Genomic DNA, 22,585 nt, shown 5'->3' on the forward strand with positions numbered 1-22,585 from the left:
ACACATCCTCCGTACTGTCCCGATCTCTCCCCATGTGATTTCCATATTTTTGGTGCTATGAAGAAAGACATTCGTGACTGCCGACTTACTTCGGGAGAAGAGCTTTCGCCTGGGTACAGTCATGGTTCCGTAGGCAACCACAAACATTTTTCTACGAAGGGACTGACCGTATTGTCTCAAAATGGGATACATATATTTACAATTAAGGTGATTACTTTTCAGATAATAAACAGTTTACTTAATTTTTTCTCATCTGTCTCGTTTTCATTTGACTGCCCCTTGTACCTACTTACACTTCATATGTTTTGTTTTTTTGTATTTTTTTAGATATTTACTCTAATGAGAGTAGCTAACCTTCCTCCCTAATCACATCATAGATTTACAACAGAAATAATATTACAGATCCCTGAAAACATGGAAATGAGTGTAAAAGGCTGCTTGTAAGTCAGTTGAGTTCACAGATGCCGACTACGAAGATTAATCAGATCACCACGTGTTGTGACTCAAGTAATATATAAACAAAGACACGATACTATGAAAGTGAAATCTGCACAAAAAAGCACGCGAAAGCAGGACGACTTTACTTGACTGACTTACACAGTATCAAAGTTCCCAGTTGTATGAACGCTATTATAAGGGTCAAATGCCTTGATATTCACACTGTACACAATGTCTGCAAAACTGATACCTACCGCATTCTGCTCTGGGCGATGAACAAAGAAGAAGTAGCTTTGTCTCGGAAACCGTGGTGAAACAGAACCGTTTTCATTGGCCGAAGCCGGTCAAAGCCCTTAGCTCGCGCTGAGATAGTCCTAGACTTTCTCGAATTCGCAACAATACGTCGCTCTAGCAGAAAGATGGGACACGTGACTGAATGTCTGCAATCAAACAAGTGACTTATGCCGAATTCTGGAATTCATGAAAGGCGCCCTTTGCCAATGCGGTCGTCTTACAATGTTGTGCATCACAGAGAGCTTTATTCACAAAATTCAAACAGCCTTCATTGCAAAACGAGTCTATAAACGTACTTCTTTCGATATACACTCCTGGAAATTGAAATAAGAACACCGTGAATTCATTGTCCCAGGAAGGGGAAACTTTATTGATACATTCCTGGGGTCAGATACATCACATGATCACACTGACAGAACCACAGGCACATAGACACAGGCAACAGAGCATGCACAATGTCGGCACTAGTACAGTGTATATCCACCTTTCGCAGCAATGCAGGCTGCTATTCTCCCATGGAGACGATCGTAGAGATGCTGGATGTAGTCCTGTGGAACGGCTTGCCATGCCATTTCCACCTGGCGCCTCAGTTGGACCAGCGTTCGTGCTGGACGTGCAGACCGCGTGAGACGACGCTTCATCCAGTCCCAAACATGCTCAATGGGGGACAGATCCGGAGATCTTGCTGGCCAGGGTAGTTGACTTACACCTTCTAGAGCACGTTGGGTGGCACGGGATACATGCGGACGTGCATTGTCCTGTTGGAACAGCAAGTTCCCTTGCCGGTCTAGGAATGGTAGAACGATGGGTTCGATGACGGTTTGGATGTACCGTGCACTATTCAGTGTCCCCTCGACGATCACCAGTGGTGTACGGCCAGTGTAGGAGATCGCTCCCCACACCATGATGCCGGGTGTTGGCCCTGTGTGCCTCGGTCGTATGCAGTCCTGATTGTGGCGCTCACCTGCACGGCGCCAAACACGCATACGACCATCATTGGCACCAAGGCAGAAGCGACTCTCATCGCTGAAGACGACACGTCTCCATTCGTCCCTCCATTCACGCCTGTCGCGACACCACTGGAGGCGGGCTGCACGATGTTGGGGCGTGAGCGGAAGACGGCCTAACGGTGTGCGGGACCGTAGCCCAGCTTCATGGAGACGGTTGCGAATGCTCCTCGCCGATACCCCAGAAGCAACAGTGTCCCTAATTTGCTGGGAAGTGGCGGTGCGGTCCCCTACGGCACTGCGTAGGATCCTACGGTCTTGGCGTGCATCCGTGCGTCGCTGTGGTCCGGTCCCAGGTCGACGGGCACGTGCACCTTCCGCCGACCACTGGCGACAACATCGATGTACTGTGGAGACCTCACGCCCCACGTGTTGAGCAATCCGGCGGTACGTCCACCCGACCTCCCGCATGCCCACTATACGCCCTCGCTCAAAGTCCGTCAACTGCACATACGGTTCACGTCCACGCTGTCGCGGCATGCTACCAGTGTTAAAGACTGCGATGGAGCTCCGTATGCCACGGCAAACTGGCTGACACTGACGGCGGCGGTGCACAAATGCTGCGCAGCTAGCGCCATTCGACGGCCAACACCGCGGTTCCTGGTGTGTCCGCTGTGGCGTGCGTGTGATCATTGCTTGTACAGCCCTCTCGCAGTGTCCGGAGCAAGTATGGTGGGTCTGACACACCGGTGTCAATGTGTTCTTTTTTCCATTTCCAGGAGTGTACATCAAACATAATGACTACAAAGCTAAAATCTGAGAAATTCGGGTTCATTTTGGGGGAATCGATAGTCTTCCTTCACGCATATTATAACCAAATAGGAAAGGAGGTGGTGGAGATGACTGACACTGGTGCTCTATGTACCCACCATCATAGACTGTACGATGGGTTGCAGAGTACAGATGAAGATGGTCATTTAGATGCAGACACTTATAGCTCGTCCTTATACTCTGGTGTCAAGCAGCAATGCAAGAATACGAGAATGAAGGTGGAAGCCAGAGATAATATCCTTCTACAGATCACTGGCAGAACTTGGTTTTCTCAACAATAAACCGTAAGAACGACGGCACTAGGAACATATCACAGCGCTGTAGAGCATGCGTGCCCAATCTGGCACAAACACACCGAGGAAAATTTACTTGACAAGGCTATAATTGAAACGTGTAGGCCTATTGGAGGCTGTTTGGAACCTAAGCCACTTGTGAAACTCTATCAGCTCGCACGCTTAGCGCCATCAGATAGTCGTCTTGAAGTTGCTGCCAATGCGAAGAGAACAAACCTGGGTCATCAGGAAATCCATCCATTACATAGGCTCGTTCCAGGACTCCCAACGTTAAGGTCCAGGATAAGTTTCGTCAAGACTGCTTCAGTCTCGCAAATAACAGCAGCTGCAGCAAGGAAATAACTGTGGATTTCTCGACTTTGAGGAGAACTTCACCTGATCTCTCCCTTCGTAAATCCTCCCACTTTCGCATGAACAGAATGGAATCGTGTGGATGTCATTTAACCATCTTCGTTCTGGAGCTGGGAGATCCAGGAGTAACCTTCCCTATGGATACCACCAATTGTGATTGCGAAGAACCACAGATTCTAGAGCACCTAATGAATTGACAACTGTGTCCCATATTCTGCACAGATCTTCCTGCGACATCGAGCACAAGGTTGTGGACAACAAAGTGTAACTTGATTATTCTTTCTTTCATTTGTTTTTAATGGTAATACCGTTTAATAACGCTTAAATTTAATACTTACGTGCTACTAAGTCTATTCACAATAAATTTCGTAGGTAGTATCCACATACGTATGCAGCTAAGTGCATCTACAAAATTATATCATGGTAGCACACGTTGTTCAGGAATAATGAGGTCATAAATACTGAGATGTGTGAAAACTGTCGTATTGTGCCTGACGTTTAAATTTATTACCTCTTTGCTATTAACTGTATTCGTAACACATTTTGCAGATTGTATCGACGTATGCCGCTAAATGTACGTACTCAAAACTGTCATTGTACGATAGATAGTTCAAGAGATATGACGTCATAATCCCAGAGATCCGTGAAAAGTGACGCATCAGGCACAAATTTTTAATACATTTATCCTTTACTTCTAAGACACTCCTACGGTCGGATCAAGTTAAGGAAGTCCATGACACCTTGCAGTGCCTTTGACAGCTTTCAACTGCGAAACGCAAACGGCTGTAGGCGAAAGCAATTCCCATTTATAAAGCTAATAAGCGACGTTACCATACGCACGTTTACAAAATTACAATGTAGATACTCCTTCGCAAACACAGTTCATATTTTGATTTCGTTAGTAACGTGAGTTCCCGGAGCATGTCGGGTTTGTCTATTAGTAAATAAATAATCGAAGCTTCTCGCAGAAAACTTGGTAAGGGAATGCCACGTGTTTGGACAATCTGAACAGGATTACTACTATCCCAGCATGAAGACCTCTATTTCTTTGCAAATATGGTTGCCATACAATAAAGGACGACTTGTAGAGTTTCTGTACCCCTAAACAGTCACAAACATCACTAACTATCACCCACTTAGGCTGTAAGCGTCCTTAAAATATTTACAACACCTGTGAGTGCGCGGAACTGATTTGACCTTTGACCTTAGATTTCCCTGAGTTCCACGAAACCTCGCGAGGCCAGCACGGCGGTGTTGGCTTTTGGAGGGATTGACTCGCGCTGTTCTTTTCCCACCAGCAGACCCGGGATTCGACATCGGCTTTCAGAGCAATTTTGCGAACGCCCTTCACTGTGCTATCAACAAGGCCTTAGGCATCGTACATCAGACAAATACGCAATGGCGGGTGTGATAAATGTCGCAGGCGTCTCCAATAATGAATAAAAACGACCTGATAATAACGTGAGAGCACGGTAGTGGACGTCCAACGGAGCAAAACTTTCAGACGGACATACGTCGGATGTGCATCGTTTCCAAATTTACTATCAGTTTTTTTTGTCTCCATCCTGTGCATTGACTTGCTGTTTTAGCGCACCTTATAAGATCTCCGGTCCGTAACTCACTTTATGATAGCTTGTGAAGACTATTTCAGAAGTAGAAAAATTGAATGGTAGGGCAATTATGAAAATTACCAAAAGGCATTCTCAGTGATCAATATGTAGGCTTATAATCTGAGATAGGAGTATAGAATCCTACTTGAAATGGTTAGATGAGACGAATACGATGAGCGGAACGGTTTCTTACACTGATGTCATTCTCACTGTGGTGACTCCAGAGTGAAGCTATAGGAGAAAGCAAATGAGGCACTCGCCCAGGTGCAACAGTCACGTACGGACAAGTTAACATCTACACAAAAAACTATGTAGCTGTTCCTGAATGACAGGTCCTTTGTAACCACCAAAACCAAATGCTGGTTCAGAAGTATGGTAGCGGGCTTTCACCACCCAAAATCGATCACCTACATCATCGAATGCCAGTCGTTACTACAGACAAGTCTGCCGCCTTCCACGACGAAAGTCAAAGAGTCCAGAATCGCTGCCTGGAGATCTTCAGTCGAAAAGTCCCAGTCTCCACTCGACTCCCGTAGTGTTCCGCTCCTGTCTGGTTTTTCATTGGCTGAAAGCCGCCCCAACCAAAATAACATCGTCCTCAAGCTCTACGGACATGATCTGATACAACTTGACCACTTACCAGACTAAACTAATATGTTGCAACAATATTTAAATAAAGATATGTCATCAACTTTTGATTAAACTCAAATCATTTACATTAAATATAAGTAATAGTTGGTTCATATACGAGGGCTATCCACAAAGTACATTACGTTTTGGAATTAAAAATAAATAAAGTATTGGAATTTTTTTTTATTATATGCAGATGAAAGCCACACTTAAATACTACTTTTCTACATAGTTGCCATTTAAATTAAGGCACTTATCGTAGCGATGGACGAGCTTGGAAATTCCTTCGTCGTAAAATTCGGCCGCCTGCGCCTTCAACCACATGGTTACCTCTTTTGGGACAGAAAAGGTGTGATTTTTGTGGATTTCCTGGAAAGAGGCACTACAATAAACTCTCAAAGGTATTGCCAAACTCTGCACAACCTCAGAAGAGCAATACAAAACAATCGCAGGGGAAAGTTGGGCTCAAAGATCTTGCTGCTTCCCGACAACGCCCGGGCCCACACGGCAAATGCCACTCGTGAAGTTCTCGAATCTTTTAAGTGGGAGTTCTTTCCTCATCCGCCGTACAGTCCCGACCTGGCACCGAGCGACTTCCACCTATTCCCAGCAATGAAGAAGTGGTTGGCTATGCAGCGTTTTGATGACGACCCACAGCTTCAAGAAGAGGTAACCACGTGGTTGAAGGCGCAGGCGGCCGAATTTTACGACGAAGGAATTTCCAAGCTCGTTCATCGCTACGATAAGTGCCTTAATTTAAATGGCAACCATGTAGAAAAGTAGTATTTAAGTGTGGCTTTCATCTGTATATAATAAATTTTTTTTCCAATAATTTATTTATTTTTAATTCCAAAACGTAATGTACTTTGTGGATAGCCCTCGTATAAACAAGGCAGTATTCTTGAGCAAGTGCGCTCACGATAAATAGAAATCGATTTTGTTAAATATTGTTTGAACAATTTTTTTGACCTGCTTGGTAGAAGCGTCTTTTGATAGTCTTTTACAAAGGTCGTGCCAGCTAACACATGAGATTGACCAGTTCTTAAATTACCGTGATTTTGCATGATTAGTTGTAATTAATATTTAAATAAAGTTACTGGTAAAATCTTAACGTGTAGGTTTTCACAGCCGGCGTCTTCATTAGTTAAAACTTCCGGACTGAGAGGCCGTGGTCGATCTGTAAAACTTCTTCTTCCTGACGTTTCGTTGTCAACTACGGGCAACGTCTCCCGAAGTGAGTCAACGATTGGCTGCCAGGCAGAGCTAATAAGATCTTTGAGGCAGTTTTCTTGCAACCTGAACTAAATCATTTGCTAACGGCTTTTTAAAAAAGTGGATACGCTGACAACGAGATAGATCGAGTACTGCATCCCAGAAGAAAAGTGTCCGACAGTATTCAGCAAAAACAACTGTCAGCTGGAAAAGTTTTTCTTCCATTTATTCGCAATCTTACGGACCGTACTGGGAAAATTCTGGCCAAGTTTCAAGTTGAAACAATCTTTAGACCCACCAAGAAGATTAGTGAGTGTTTAAGAACGGCGAAAGAAGCACGACACCCCTTAGCAACTCCTGGGGGTGTATAAAATTCCGTATAGCTCTGGGAAGGTTTATATTGGAACAACGAAAAGAAGTGCCAATACCCGCTTAACCGAACACAAAAGTAACTGTCGACTGGGAGATACCGACAAATCAGCTGTAGCGGAACATGTTTTTGAAGACGGTGATCAGGAAATACAATTTAGTGAGACGAGCGTGCCAGCCAGGACATCACACTATCATGCACGTATGTATAGGGAAGCTATAGAGATTCAGAAACACCACAATAATTTTAATAGAAAAGAGGAAGGCTTAAAGTTAGACAAGATATGGCGTTCGATTTTGCACCAACGATGTAACAATCGATTATCTTCAATCGACAATAATGACGTTAGTCAGAGATAGACTTATAGTGAGCCCCACGTGACGTGTGGTGGTGCCCTCTATGCGTTCTACATAAACGAGACTTCCATGGCCTGGCAGCCAGTCGTTGACTCACCTCAGAAGATGTTGCCCTCAGTAGGCAACGAAACGTCAGGAACAAGAAATTTTACAGATCGAGCATGGCCTTTCAGCCCAGAAGTTTTAACTAATACTGGTAAAATATTAAAATGTTCGCTACGTAACTACAGAAGTGTGATAATATGTGTGGTATTCGTGCAGTATTCATTTACTGTCGAATTGTGGAAAATACGATGTTTCGGCAAACATTTGCACAGTGAAAAGATACAAAAAACGTAAGAAATCAAGAAATAAACTAGATACAGATATGTAGCTTTCAGAGATGAGAGGTATAGTACAATGCTTTCACCTGAGTTATCGTCCGCTGAAGCCGCATGAAGCATTTAGAAGTTGTTAGTCCAGAGACGACAGCTGTAGTACAATGCTATCATCTGCGATATCGTACGTTGAAATCGCTTGAAGCATTTAGAAGTTGTTAGATCAGAGGTCATTTCTGTAAAATGTTTACTCACTGTGAAATATTTATTTCTGGTGCTTTAGAGATACTGAAATATTGTTGCACCTTATTTGTCTGAGATTCCACATGTATTCAGATTTCCTTTAATAGTTGAATGTGAATTATTATAGATTCTTGAGGAGCTGTAAGAAGCCATCATACACCTTGTCTGACACTCCTCCATTTCTTGGAGCATTGTCTGTCCTCTTAAGCTTCAAAACCACCAGGATCTACCCATTTCCGGCCACGTGCTGTTTGTCTCGGCACCTGAGCTCTCCTGGAGTGGACGCGAGAAGTCCTCGTCCTGCCGACTCGCACTCAGCCCAGCGAGCAATTTCGGCACTCCTCAGTACCATCCCTATGTGGGCAAATACCTAGTCCACATACTCATAAAGTTAGAAAATCCACTCCTTCCTCACGGACTGAAGCGCATAGAACCGCTCGGCCTCAGCGGCCGGCTCATGGAGCCATTATATAATTGCTGTATGAATGGCCTCATCATTTAGAAATCTCCTTCCCCCTAGACGTTCTTGCTGGATTGCCTGGAGATTGTCCATCTGTGTTCGAAGTTGATCGCCTTTCTTACCGATTAGAGTCACCCACGTCTGCGCGGTCTTGCTCAAACTGTTTGCACCATTTCCCTCTGACTGGAATCGACATTGAATTTGCTGCATATACCGTCAGAATTTCGCGCTGAAGCTGTGTGCAATTGCGCCGATTTGCCGACAAGAATGGTACTTCAGAGTGAGATTTTCACTCTGCAGCGGAGTGTGCGCTGATATGAAACTTCCTGGCAGAGTAAAACTGTATGCCGGACCGAGACTCGAACTCGGGACCTTTGCCTTTCGCGGGCAAGTGCTCTACCACCTGAGCTACCCAAGCACGACTCACACCCCGTCCCCACAGCTTTATTTCTGCCAGTATCTCGTCTCCTACCTTCCAAACTTTACAGAAGCTCTCCTGCGAACCTAGCAGAACTAGCACTCCTGAAAGAAAGGAAGAGCTTATGTGAGGTTTCGAAGGTAGGAGACGAGATACTGGCAGAAGTAAAGCTGTGAGGACGGGGCGTGAGTCGTGCTTGGGTAGCTGAGTTGGTAGAGCACTTGCCCGCCAAAGGCAAAGGTCCCGAGTTCGAGTCTCGGTCCGGCACACAGTTTTAATCCGCGAGGAAGTTTCAAGAATCGTACTGTTCCCCATACTTCAATTTTGGAGTACTTTTTCCATTTTTGTGCCATTTCACATCCACACCGTAATGCAACTCTTATCTATAGCGCAGCAAACTCTGCAAGAAACTTAGAACATGTGCTCTCTTCTGAGAACAAGCTGTTCTTGTTGTGGAATGATCTGAGCATGGGACGACCTGTCTAACTTACTTTCTGAAGAGCCTACATACATATTTTACATTATATTCACAACGAAAATCCATATTATAAAACATGCAGTAATTATTACAGCGCCGAAATGGAAAGAAATAAACTTTCACGATATGTACGACAACAGAGACAAGTTACAGAAAGATAGATTTAAACTATGAGGGCTTGCTGCAGTGGACATGAGGGATGGGGGTGAAAGAAGAACGTGATAAAACACAATTAATGAAAACAGGGGAGAAGGAAATGACGTGACTGAACGAGAAATAAAAAATAGAAACAAGCGTAAGTGAGAGAGTGCAGGAGTATTTGCTTTAGTGTATGGCAGAGAGGGTCGTGTCCATTTAAGCAAATGTTAAGAAGGCGACAGAAGGGAGTGCCTCAGCTCTTCCTTAAAAGTGACAGGGCACTGATTTTTGTGCAGAGTTCAGGAAGGCTTGTTTCCAGGGGAGAAGAAGTCTGCAAATGTTTTCTTTTGTGTATCCGCATACCTAGAATACTAGGAAAGTAGCGCTTTGCGTTTCGATTATGATGAGATGAAAGGTATTTACATAGTACTTCCAGTTTGTGATCCATAAGTAGAATAAATATAGTTTTTGATCCACAACTTTAATCGATTCATATTATAAAAACGGACGTATGTATGCATATATCGGTACGCATGCGACAGCATGTGCTATCAGTACGCATATGACACCAATATGTTCCAAAACGCCCCGCTTAAAAACGGAAGTATTCTGGGTCTCATACCTCCGGTTCTGTTAGTGATAGAAAGACAGGTCAAATGTTTTGGACAGACTTTGGGCTAAGCACCATTTGTGCACCCAACAGAAGAATCATATTTCTGTAACCATCCTGCAGTACGGAGAAAATTTTTTAAGATTACACTCTTCCTCAAGCATAGGCAAGTGGAGCAAATCGGTTAGTTGTCTTTGCACTAATGTGGTTTAAGTGAGCCTTAAATGGCTTAAGGAGTCCTTCGTTCGTGGACGGTTACTGAGAAAATTCGAAAAGGCGTTTTCACCATTTTGTCGCCTTCAGCAGCGGATACTTAAATAACGTATCACAGTAAACTGCTCAAATTATAACAGTATGTTCTCTAGCCATTTATCTAGAAGTTCCATTTTCCCGTTTTCAAAAATCTTCGCCCGTTATCAAGAAACACCCGAAGAACATGGTTTTTGGGAGCCGTGGATTCCAAGACGGCTATGCACAGCAAATGGCTGCAATTTTTATGATATATTCCTGATGTACCAATGTCGAAAAACCTTTAAAATTTTCTAGAAATCTTTATCAGACTCCGAGATACAGAGGTTCAGTTTTGTCCTACTAGCACACGTAAAATACGCATGGAAAATCCGATGTGAGACGAAAACATAGTTTATAAAATAACGTAGCACGGAGAAATATGCTGCAGTGTGTCTCCGTTATCATCAGAAGGGTTCTGGGATCCCCATGTTGTACCACTGAAGCAAATGCAAAATATTTTTGCGTATAAAACTCAGTTCAAAATGGCTCAAATGGCTCTGAGCACTATGGGACTTAACATCTGAGGTCATCAGTCCCCCAGAACTTAGAACTACTTAAACCTAACTAATCTAAGGACATCACACACATCCATGCCCGAGGCAGGATTCGAACCTGCGACCGTAGCGGTCGCGCGGTTCCAGACTGAGGCGCCTAGAACCGCTCGGCCACACTGGGCGGCTATAAAAGTAAATAAGTAAACTATTTTCAAATAAGTAAACTATTTTCACTGACACATAAAGTTCGTTTTATATGATAGACAGTTCTGCTGCAGCAGGCAAAGGAAGGGAACCAGAGGAAAATTGCTGCTGCTGGAGCACAAAAAAGGCGAATATGCTATTGAAAAGTGGGGTACCACCTGCAGCATTCTCCCTTCCTCAGCATCTTTAAAAACTTCCCAAAATTTTTGCCGTGTGAAAATATTAGCACCTTTTTACGCTGCGAGAGAAGGATACATTGACAGTGGAAAAGAGATGGAAAAGTAATAAATTGTGCAAGATTGCAGACAGTGGTTGTGGCATAGAAAGAGGGAAGGAGACAATGACAGCGTGAGAGAGAGAGAGGGAAACAGTGGCAGTGGAACATAATTGACAGTGACATAACAGTGCTAGGAAAAGAGTGAAGGAGACAGTGCCAGTGGGAGAGGAATATAGACAAGGAGAAAGTGGAAGTGGATGAGAGCCAGTGATGATGAGAGAGAGAGTCTATGCAATGAGAACGAGGAAGAGAAAGATTGTGACAGTGAGAAGAGACAGCAGTAGGGGGAAGATATGAATGAGACAGTATCTGTAAGAGAGAGGAAGATGGAGAGAGTGACAGTGAGAGAAAACTGTAGTAATAGGACAGAACGAAGGCGACTGCGACTGCCAGGCATGGAGCAACGACAATGAGACACAAACGGATAGTGACGATGAGTTGGGCTTAATGAGTGAGTGAGGACGGGCGAGTGGAAATGGATGGGTTTGCGCGACTTATGGTGATGGACCAGTGGGTGTGAGCGAGTTACAGTTAGGAGAGCTTGTGGGAGTGAGATGTGAGCTGCATGCTAAAAAGAGTTCCAGTATGTTCACATACCAAAATTTCTAGGAAAATTTTTAAAGATGCTGAGGATGACAGAATGAGGCACCTAGTCACTAACTTTTCAGCCAGAATCTTTTAATTTAAACAAAAGCATATTTGCCTGTTTTGTGCTCCGATAGGAGAATTTTTTCGCTGGTGTATATATGTATGTTTGTATGTATGTACGTACGTACGTTACACATCCCCTTCCGAAGCACGGGACCAATTTCAACCAAACTTGGTACACATATCTTTACCGTCTGGAAACATTTGCTCTGGGGGTAAGAACCACGTACGTATCAAAGGTGTGAGGATGAAAAAGGTGTATAATTCACGATGAGCGGATTCCCAGAATTTATTCATCCAGTGTTAGTCAATGACAGCACTTAGTCAATTGTAACAAACGCTACACATGTACTGAAGAGCCGAAGAAACTGGTACACATGTCTAATATCGTATAAGGCCCTCGCTAGCACACAGAAGTGCCGCAACACGACGTAGCATGGACTCGACTAATGTCTGAAGTAGTGCTGAAGGGAACTGACACCATGACTCCTGCAGGGCTGTCCATAAATCCGTAAGAGTACGAGGAGGTGGAGATCTCTTCTGAACAGCACATCGCAAGGCACCCCAGATATGTTCAGGCAGAAATGTTTAAAACTCAGAAGAGTGTTCCTGGAGCCACTCTCTAGCAATTCTGGACGCGTGGGGTGTCGCATTGTCCTGCTGGAATTGCCCACGTCCGTCGGAATTCACAATGTACACGAATGGATGCAGGTGATCAGACAGGACGCTTACGTGCGTGTCACCTGTCAGAATCGTATCTATACGTATCAGGGATCCTATATTACTCCAACTTCACACGCCCCACGCCATTACAGAGCCTCCTCCAGCTTAACAGTCCCCTGCTGATATGCAGGATCCATGGATTCATGATGTTGTCTCCGCACCCGCTCGATACAATTTGAAACGAGACTCGTCCAACCAGGGAACATGTTTCCGGTCATGAACAGTCCAATGTCGGTGTTGACGGGCCCAGGCGAGGCGTTAAGCTTTGTGTCGTGTTGTCATCAAGGGTACACGAGTGGGCCTTCACCTCCGAAAGACCATGTCGATGATGTTTCGTTGAATGGTTCGCACACAGACACTTGTTGATGGCCCAACACTGAAATCTGTAGTAATTTGCGGAAAGGTTGCACTTCTATCGCATTGAACGATTCTCTTCAGTCGTCATTGGTCCGGTTTTTGCAGGGTCTTTTTTCGGCCGCAGCGATGTCGGAGATTTGATGTTTTACGGCATTCCTGATATCCAGGGTACACTCGTGAAATGGTCGTACGGGAAAATTCCCACTTCATCGCTACCTCGGAAATGCTGTGTCCCATCGCTCGTTCGCCGTCTATAACAACACGTTCAAACTCATTTAAGTCTTGATAAACTGCCACTGCAGCAGAAATAATCGATCTAACAACTGCGCCAGACACTTGTCTTATATAGGCGTTGCCGGTCGCAGCTCCGTGTTTTGCTATTTACATATCTTTGGATTTGAATACGCATAGCCGGCCGGAGTGGCCGAGCGGTTCTAGGCGCTGCAGTCTGGAACCGCGCGACCGCTACGGTCGCAGGTTCGAATCCTGCCTCGGGCATGGATGTGTGTTATGTCCTTAGGTTAGTTAGGTTTAAGTAGTTCTAAGTTCTAGGTGACTGATGACCTCAGAAGTTAAGTCCCATAGTGCTCAGAGCCATGTTTTGGTTGGCTCTGAGCACTATGGGACTCAACTTCTGAGTTCATTAGTCCCCTAGAACTTAGAACTAGTTAAACCTAACTAACCTAAGGACATCACAAACATCCATGCCCGAGGCAGGATTCGAACCTGCGACCGTAGCGGTCTTGCGGTTCCAGACTGCAGCGCCTTTAACCGCACGGCCACTTCGGCCAGAGCCATGTTTTGAATACAGACATCTATACCAGTTTCTTTGGCGCTTCAGTGTATATTTGCACTGTTTACGCAGTAAAACTGCCGAATGAAGCATGTAGTTCTAATTTCTTACTTCTTTACTACTAACTGTACTCGCGAAACATTTCGCAGACACTGTTCCGATACACCACTGAATGTAGTTGTAAAATTATATCACTGAATGACACGCAGTTCAGGAGATATGACTTCATAAACAATGAGATGCGTGAAAAACTCCTGCAGCATGCATGACGTTTAAATTTATTACTTCTTTACTACTAAATCTATTTGCAACATATTTCGCCTATACTATCCACATAGGCAGCTGAATGGATCTACAAAATTATATCATTGTACGACACACAGATTAGGAGTTATGACGTCATAAACATGAGCTGGGTGAAAATAAAATTGCTGGATGAAACTCGCTAGAGGGAAAGGTGAAATATGTGTATAAATTCGTATGAAATATATGGTAAATATATGTGACATGTGCGTTCCTGGGCAAAGCTGCGGGTAAAAACCTCCTCTAAGTAAAAATCTTCTCTAACCTCCTGGATCGATTTCAACAAAACTTGATGCACACATTACTACTATCAGGAAAAGAATATTGTGGGGGTAAGAACTAGAAACCTCCTATTAGGGTGGGGGCGATAACGTGAAGAGAGAATGGAGAAGAAAAGATTGACAGGCAGAGAGAAGGAAGGAGAACATGCATACAGATATGCGGGAGGAGGAGATGGATAGAGACAGGGGGTGGGTGAGATGGACACACGGAGGAGGCAGGAGGAGATAGAGGGAGTGAGAAGGAGATAGAAGAGGTGTGGAGGAGATAGAGGGGCAGGAGAAGATGGAGCCAGAGCAGGGAAGAGCAGCTGGACAGAGAGAGGGGAAAGAGGAGATGGATTAATAGAACTAGATCAAATACATACCCCGCACCAAAGGGTACTAAGCTATTAAATATATAAATAACTACATGGGTCACTGTGGCTTTTTGCTACGTATATGTTGCAAATCGTGGAACGGCAGGTACCTAACCTCAGATGCGAACTACTGGGATGCATTCCTACTGAGGAATCGGTGAAGTGGACATAGCGTATGGCAGTCACGTACCCCGCCTCGCTGCGTGATACTGCTTATGGCGACAACACCTAAACAGGGTCTGCGAAATTACAGGTTCCAGAAACTCGGGCAAAGGCAGCCTTAAACTCTGGAAAATAAATGAGTGGGACTCAATATTCTAAAGTGGAAAGAGCGTGTGGTGTATTCCTAGAGATCAGGGGAAGACTGCAAGTGAATCGCTTTAATCCAGTCAGGGTGAGGTTCGTTTCATCTCTGTCTGTGGACCCTATATTTGGTTTAATCTTACAAACGGCTTCAGAAAAATGTGACTGTGGACATCTCGGGACTTCCGAGCACTTAGCACCGGTTTGTGAACGTATAGAAAAACGTTAAGGAGCGTGTCGTTTCAAGAGATTTGTATAGCCTTCAAAGAGACTCAGAGTTATGATCCTCAGTGGACACGCGCTGTTGTCACAGAGTAATTTCGTCCAACAAGCATGACGACTACTATCAAAGACAAGTCTGTCGCTAACACAGTTTATGTGGCAGAATGCGCTTGTTTCACATACACTCCTGGAAATGGAAAAAAGAACACATTGACACCGGTGTGTCAGACCCACCATACTTGCTCCGGACACTGCGAGAGGGCTGTACCAGCAATGATCACACGCACGGCACAGCGGACACACCAGGAACCGCGGTGTTGGCCGTCGAATGGCGCTAGCTGCGCAGCATTTGTGCACCGCCGCCGTCAGTGTCGGCCAGTTTTCCGTGGCATACGGAGCTCCATCGCAGTCTTTAACACTGGTAGCATGCCGCGACAGCGTGGACGTGAACCGTATGTGCAGTTGACGGACTTTGAGCGAGGGCGTATAGTGGGCATGCGGGAGGCCGGGTGGACGTACCGCCGAATTGCTCAACACGTGGGGCGTGAGGTCTCCACAGTACATCGATGTTGTCGCCAGTGGTCGGCGGAAGGTGCACGTGCCCGTCGACCTGGGACCGGACCGCAGCGACGCACGGATGCACGCCAAGACCGTAGGATCCTACGCAGTGCCGTAGGGGACCGCACCGCCACTTCCCAGCAAATTAGGGACACTGTTGCTCCTGGGGTATCGGCGAGGACCATTCGCAACCGTCTCCATGAAGCTGGGCTACGGTCCCGCACACCGTTAGGCCGTCTTCCGCTCACGCCCCAACATCGTGCAGCCCGCCTCCAGTGGTGTCGCGACAGGCGTGAATGGAGGGACGAATGGAGACGTGTCGTCTTCAGCGATGAGAGTCGCTTCTGCCTTGGTGCCAATGATGGTCGTATGCGTGTTTGGCGCCGTGCAGGTGAGCGCCACAATCAGGACTGCATACGACCGAGGCACACAGGGCCAACACCCGGCATCATGGTGTGGGGAGCGATCTCCTACCCTGGCCGTACACCACTGGTGATCGTCGAGGGGACACTGAATAGTGCACGGTACGTCCAAACCGTCATCGAACCCATCGTTCTACCATTCCTAGACCGGCAAGGGAACTTGCTGTTCCAACAGGACAATGCACGTCCGCATGTATCCCGTGCCACCCAACGTGCTCTAGAAGGTGTAAGTCAACTATCCTGGCCAGCAAGATCTCCGGATCTGTCCCCCATTGAGCATGTTTGGGACTGGATGAAGCGTCGTCTCACGCGGTCTGCACGTCCAGCACGAACGCTGGTCCAACTGAGGCGCCAGGTGGAAATGGCATGGCAAGCCGTTCCACAGGACTACATCCAGCATCTCTACGATCGTCTCCATGGGAGAATAGCAGCCTGTATTGCTGCGAAAGGTGGATATACACTGTACTAGTGCCGACATTGTGCATGCTCTGTTGCCTGTGTCTATGTGCCTGTGGTTCTGTCAGTGTGATCATGTGATGTATCTGACCCCAGGAATGTGTCAATAAAGTTTCCCCTTCCTGGGACAATGAATTCACGGTGTTCTTATTTCAATTTCCAGGAGTGTAGTTTCCGCTTGCGCAGTTAATTCATGTTCGACAAAGAAATTTTTGCTGCTACTTCGCTGCGGAATTCTAGGAACTCAGAGGCCGGAAAGCAGGTGCCGAAGCAAATATGTTGTCGGATCGACGGTATAAAACTTTACTGCTTTCTGCCGACTGACTGGTGCGAGACGGGGCAGAGGAGAAAGTAAACAAAAAAAAGCGGAAGTTATATGAAACTTATTAGTCCTTTAAAAAATTACTTTTGCTGTTCCCAAGTGTAGGTTAGTACGATCTACTGTGCAAATAAAATGCACTGCCGGAAAAAAGTTGGTGCACCTGGAAAGACGCCGTCCATTTTGATCCGATAACGGCATACGACACCTGGGGGATACTAGGTGTACTGACAGTGCTTTCAGCGTCGACCGCCAACAGACAGCGTAGTTGCTTAGCTACCATGCCACAGAGACGCACTCGTGTTTCCTACAGCCAACTGAGCGAGTTTGAAAGGGGCCCAATTTTGGCCTTCCGAGTGGTGGGACGCTCCTTTCGGAGAATTATCACACAAGTTGGACGTGCTGCGTCAGTTGTGCAACGATCCTGGTATCAATGGTCACACGAACTTTCTCAATCCCGCAGACGAGGTTCGGGACATCCACAAAGCACAGAAGCCCACCAGGATCGTCAGGGCAGCAGGGGCAGATCGTACAGCTACCACAGCACAGATAAGAGTGCTTGTGAGCCCGGACGTCTCAACATGACCTGTTGCGAACAAGTTAGCAGTAAGACTACAGACGCGGACACCACTGCCTGTCTTCCACTCACGCCACAGCATCGACGTGCACGGCTGTACTGGTGCCGTTAGAAGATCACTTGGAAGATGGAATGGCGCGCCGTGTTCTTCAGCGATGAAAGCACAATTCTCGTTCACCTCCGGTGTTTCTGGAGGGGACGCTAACCAGCTCTCAGTACGTGGGAATGTTGTTACACCCAGTCTTTTGCCATTCAGGAAGGTTAGTCGGGTGATCTGGGGGAGGGGACCGAACAGCACTGGCAGTGCTGGCATCGGCGCCGTATTACTTCGATATGGTTGTTGTTGTAGGGAAAATTCCGTAGCTGCCAATCTCCTGCCATATATTCCTCATTGAGGAACATGTTCCTACAAATGAGAGTTTACAAGACTGAATCGTGAACTCCTTACTTCACTCGCCAGGTAGACATTATGAAACATGCTGGGGGTGGGGGACTGTAATGCCTTCTTACCAGGTCAACGTAGGAATATACTGTTGCAGAAACAGGAAGTTAGCTCCAGTCATCAGGTTTCCGTTTACGTTTGACTTGGTTGTAAGCAAAATGTCGGAACTGCAGATCTTCTACCCTTCATTCCCATTTGGGAACACTCTAACTCCATTACCAGGTCGCCTGATATTTAGCTGCACAGAACAAGCTCAACAACAGGTCAGCATCGTAAAGTTTTTGAATGTTTCCTTCGGTTGTAAACCAAGTACCGGGACTGGTAATATCTTCTCACAATTTCTGGTATTTTTGTGAAAAAAAAATACAGTTGGTTCCCTAGGGTAGGAACTGAGGTGTGAAAAAATCAAAATAAAAAAGAGAAATTGAACAGCATACAGAACATTAAATCTGCACTTACGATTTTGCAAATAGTACACCACATAACAACGTGAAAAAGAGATCCTTTCAGACTGTCATAAAACAAAACAGTAGAAGTTCTGACATTGACATTCTTATTGCAGAAATGCAAGAACAATAAATGTAATCACAAACGAAAATACTACATCATTCAATCTCACGCGTCCCAGAGTAGAGATATTTCAATTGATTTACTGAGTGAGTAAGATACGTGTTACAAGGTGTGTTTGCGTATGTATGTATGTATGTGTGTGTGTGTGTGTGTGTGTGTGTGTGTGTGTGTGTGCGTGTGTGTTTGTGTGTGTGAGTGAGTGAGTGAGTGATTGTAATGAAATACACACTACTCTGGTAGTGATAATTATGTACTGATACTCTGAAGATAGGCGGAGTGTACTTACGTAATACCTAAGAGAACAAAGTTAGTAACGCTATCTGACTCGAAGATAAGTAGTAAAATAATCACGCAACACACACTTTCATAAATTCAGTGCAACGGAAGGAAATTAGGGTTTACGTATCAAGAATGCATGTAGTGCATGGCTGAATTACTTCGTGAATGGTACGGAATACTTTCAACATGTGTTAACCTTTCGCTCATTGCACCCAGCTGTTCAAGGAAGGGGGGTGGCATTTCCCCAGCTTTGTGCACATAAATTTGAAATGATGGAAATTGTTAACTAGCAGCATGATCATTGAACTTCTAGTCGAAGGTATATTATCAGAGTTCAGGGAGGCAGCGCAACTACAAGTCTCATAAAGGCAACCAGCAGTACAGCATACGTAGCCTTACATTTGTCAGTTCCTACAGCTCAATAAGCATGCATAGAATTTCTGTTTCCATTACCGTGCCTCACCCATAGTTCAGTAGCCTTAAATTTAATAATCACAGTGTGCCTCACTTCAGCAGCTATTTTAAGTGAGACAAAACAACAAGATGGCTAACAGCCAGCATTGTATACTCAAATGGATTGCGTACAAAGAATGTTGTGTGGTGTATTTTAGCAAGTCTAGATTACTTCAGTAGCAGGTCGACCGGGTACTACAACACACATCCACACAAATTACTCGTATTTGTTAAAACTTGAGCTTGGCAGATACATAAATTCAGATACAATTATCGTCCTCAGAGATCACAAGTATCTGATACTGTCGCTGACGAACTGATGAGCCAGAACATTATGACAGCCGACTTACTATCGATATAGACACACGCACGGCGCATGTAGTATCACTGGGCGTGCTGTCCGTGTGTAGAATAGAGTAGGCGCGCTATCCATCTGAGTTTGACCGAGGGCAGACTGTGATGGCTCGGAGGCTGGGCACGAGCATTTCGGAAACTGCACGACTTGTCGGGTGTTCGAGGAGTGCTGGGTGAGTGTCTTCAACACGTTTCGAAACCAAGGCGAAACCATATCTAGACGTTGTGGCTTGGGCGGCCCCCCCTCATTACGGATGTCGGAAGTCGTAGGCTGGCCAGACAGGTAAAACAGGACAGGTGGCGAACTGTGGCGGAACTAACATCAGACTTTAATTCTGGCCAGAGTAGAAGTGTGTCTGAACACACCGTGCACCGAACACTCCTAACGATGGGCCTCCGCAGCCGACGACCCACGCATGTGCCAATGTTAACAACACGACATCAGCTACTACAACTGGAATGGGTACGTGACCATCGGCGCAGGACATTGACGCAGTGGCCGAGCGTTGCATGGTCTGATGAATCCCGATACCTTCTCCATCATGCCGATGGGAGGGCACGGATCCGTTGTCTTCCAGTGGAACAGCTCCTTGACACCTGTACTGTGGGACGGAGACAAGCTGGCGGCGGCAGCACCATTATACTCTGGGGAACATACTTGTGGGCATCAGTGGGCGCAAGGCACCATGACAGCCAAGAAGTATTGTACACTGCTTGCAAAATGGTTCAAATGGCTCTGAGCACTATGGGACTCAACTGCTGAGGTCATTAGTCCCCTAGAACTTAGAACTAGTTAAACCTAAGGACATCACAAACATCCATGCCCGAGGCAGGATTCGAACCTGCGACCGTAGCGGTCTTGCGGTTCCAGACTGCAGCGCCTTTAACCGCACGGCCACTTCGGCCGGCACACTGCTTGCACACCACACACATCCCTTCATGACGATCATGTTTCCCAACGACAGTGAAGTTTTTGAAAAAGAGAATGCGCCATGTCTCAAGGTCAGGAGTATGATGGAGTGGTTCGAGGAACACAGTGGCGAGGTCCAATTGACGTACTGGCCCCCCAACTCACCAGATGTGAACCCGATCGAATACATCTGCGATGTGATCGAATGTGGCGTGAGAGTTCATCACCCCCCTCTCCTAAATTTACGGGAATTAGGTGACTTTTGTGTGCAGTGTTGTGGCGTAGTAAGACAACCACGCCTCTTGTAGTAGCCGAAAGGCACGCGTTACTGACGCAGGCTAGAGATAGGTCTGGAACAGGATACGTAATGAATGCTATAAAGAAAAGTACGTAGCTGATAGAATACTTAACTTTATTCCATCATTTGTATACAGCATTCTTGATGATACAAGTGAGACTCTATCTTGAAGTGGTTAATGGCGCCTTGCTAGGTCGTAGCCATGGACTTAGCTGAAGGCTATTCTAACTGTCTCTCGGCAAAGGAGAGAAAGGCTTCGTCAGTGTAGTCGCTAGCAAAGTCGTCGTACAACTGGGGCGAGTGCTAGTCGAGACCTGCCGTGTGGTGGCGCTCGGTCTGCAATTACTGACAGTGGCGACACGCGGGTCCGACATGTACTAATGGACCGCGGCCGATTTAAGCTACCACCTAGCAAGTGTGGTGTCTGGCGGTGACACCACATGCAGATGTGATGGCAACTCCTTCCAGCGACCTACCAAGGCCTCACTGCTTCCATGCCACCACGCACCGCCTGTAACGCCGGAAATGCATATCCTTCTATTTCCATCTATTGTACTATAATTTTTTTTCCTTATTTTGTTACCTGAATATATGACATTTCTGTGCCTTTATATATTGTAATTGTTTTACTATTTGTATATATATATTTATGCATTTATGTCGATGTATAATTGGTTTGTTTTGTAAATATTATTGATATTTTACGCTGGGTCTGGCCTAGGGAAAACTATACTATCGAACGAATACATCGATAGATCGTGTGGAGAACCTAAGTGTTTATGATCTTTGGTAGTGTTAACTCTGCCGCGTGGAGCGCGGGCAGAGCATGGGGGAGTCTGGCTGGAGTAGCGAGTGGAGCAGGTGTGTTGTGTGTAGCTCCCGCGAGTTGCCGCGCTTTCGGGGTTTGGCAGCATGTAATTGCGCTCGACTTGCGATGATAGTTTCTGACATGGTGTCGCGGACGGGAAGCATTAGCTGGCGCACATCAAGAGCCCGTTTCGTCTGGTGACCGTGTTGAGAAGAAGGCGCGCCAACATCCAGCTTCTGCAACAGCGACGGCCGACAATGAGTGACTGTCGCCACCTCCTCGATCGACGGCTTCAAACCTTCAATCAACCAACAAGGAAGACTAAAAGCACGTAAAGTTTCAGAACTGTATGGCAGACCTCAGCTTTTCAAATTGTTCCATTTGCCTCGCAAAATTACAGCAACTTAGCATGAACCTTTGTTGCTCATTGTCCCAATTGCATTACCAAGCAGGGTCCCTTCCTTTTCCGAAATGAACCCGAGTGTCGTTGAAATTCAGACGCCAGCATTAAAGTACAATCATTGCATTTCACTGCTTTAATTTCAAAGTTCAGTTAAAGTATTCATAGCTGGCTACAATATTTAGATTACACGAGCACAAATTAAGAGTGCGAGTTTTGTTACCATATTTTAGCTTACCTGTGACTGCAGCTCAGCTTGGTACGTACTAAATTTTACTATTGTTAATTGTTCAGAATCATTTAATTCAAGTTCAAAGTTAAATCTCTTATTTCTAAATTGCGTAGATTCAAGTAGCTTTTGAAATGATTGTTGAGGTAGTCCAAGACTAACAGTATTTCACTGAATTTCGATGTGCTTCAGAAAGAAAGCTTACTGTTAACTTCAGTCACTAAATTAACTTTCGATTTTCCGGTTTTATTAATTCTTTTGC

This window comes from Schistocerca nitens, chromosome 8 (assembly GCF_023898315.1).
Source record: "Schistocerca nitens isolate TAMUIC-IGC-003100 chromosome 8, iqSchNite1.1, whole genome shotgun sequence".
Taxonomy (NCBI): domain Eukaryota; kingdom Metazoa; phylum Arthropoda; class Insecta; order Orthoptera; family Acrididae; genus Schistocerca; species Schistocerca nitens.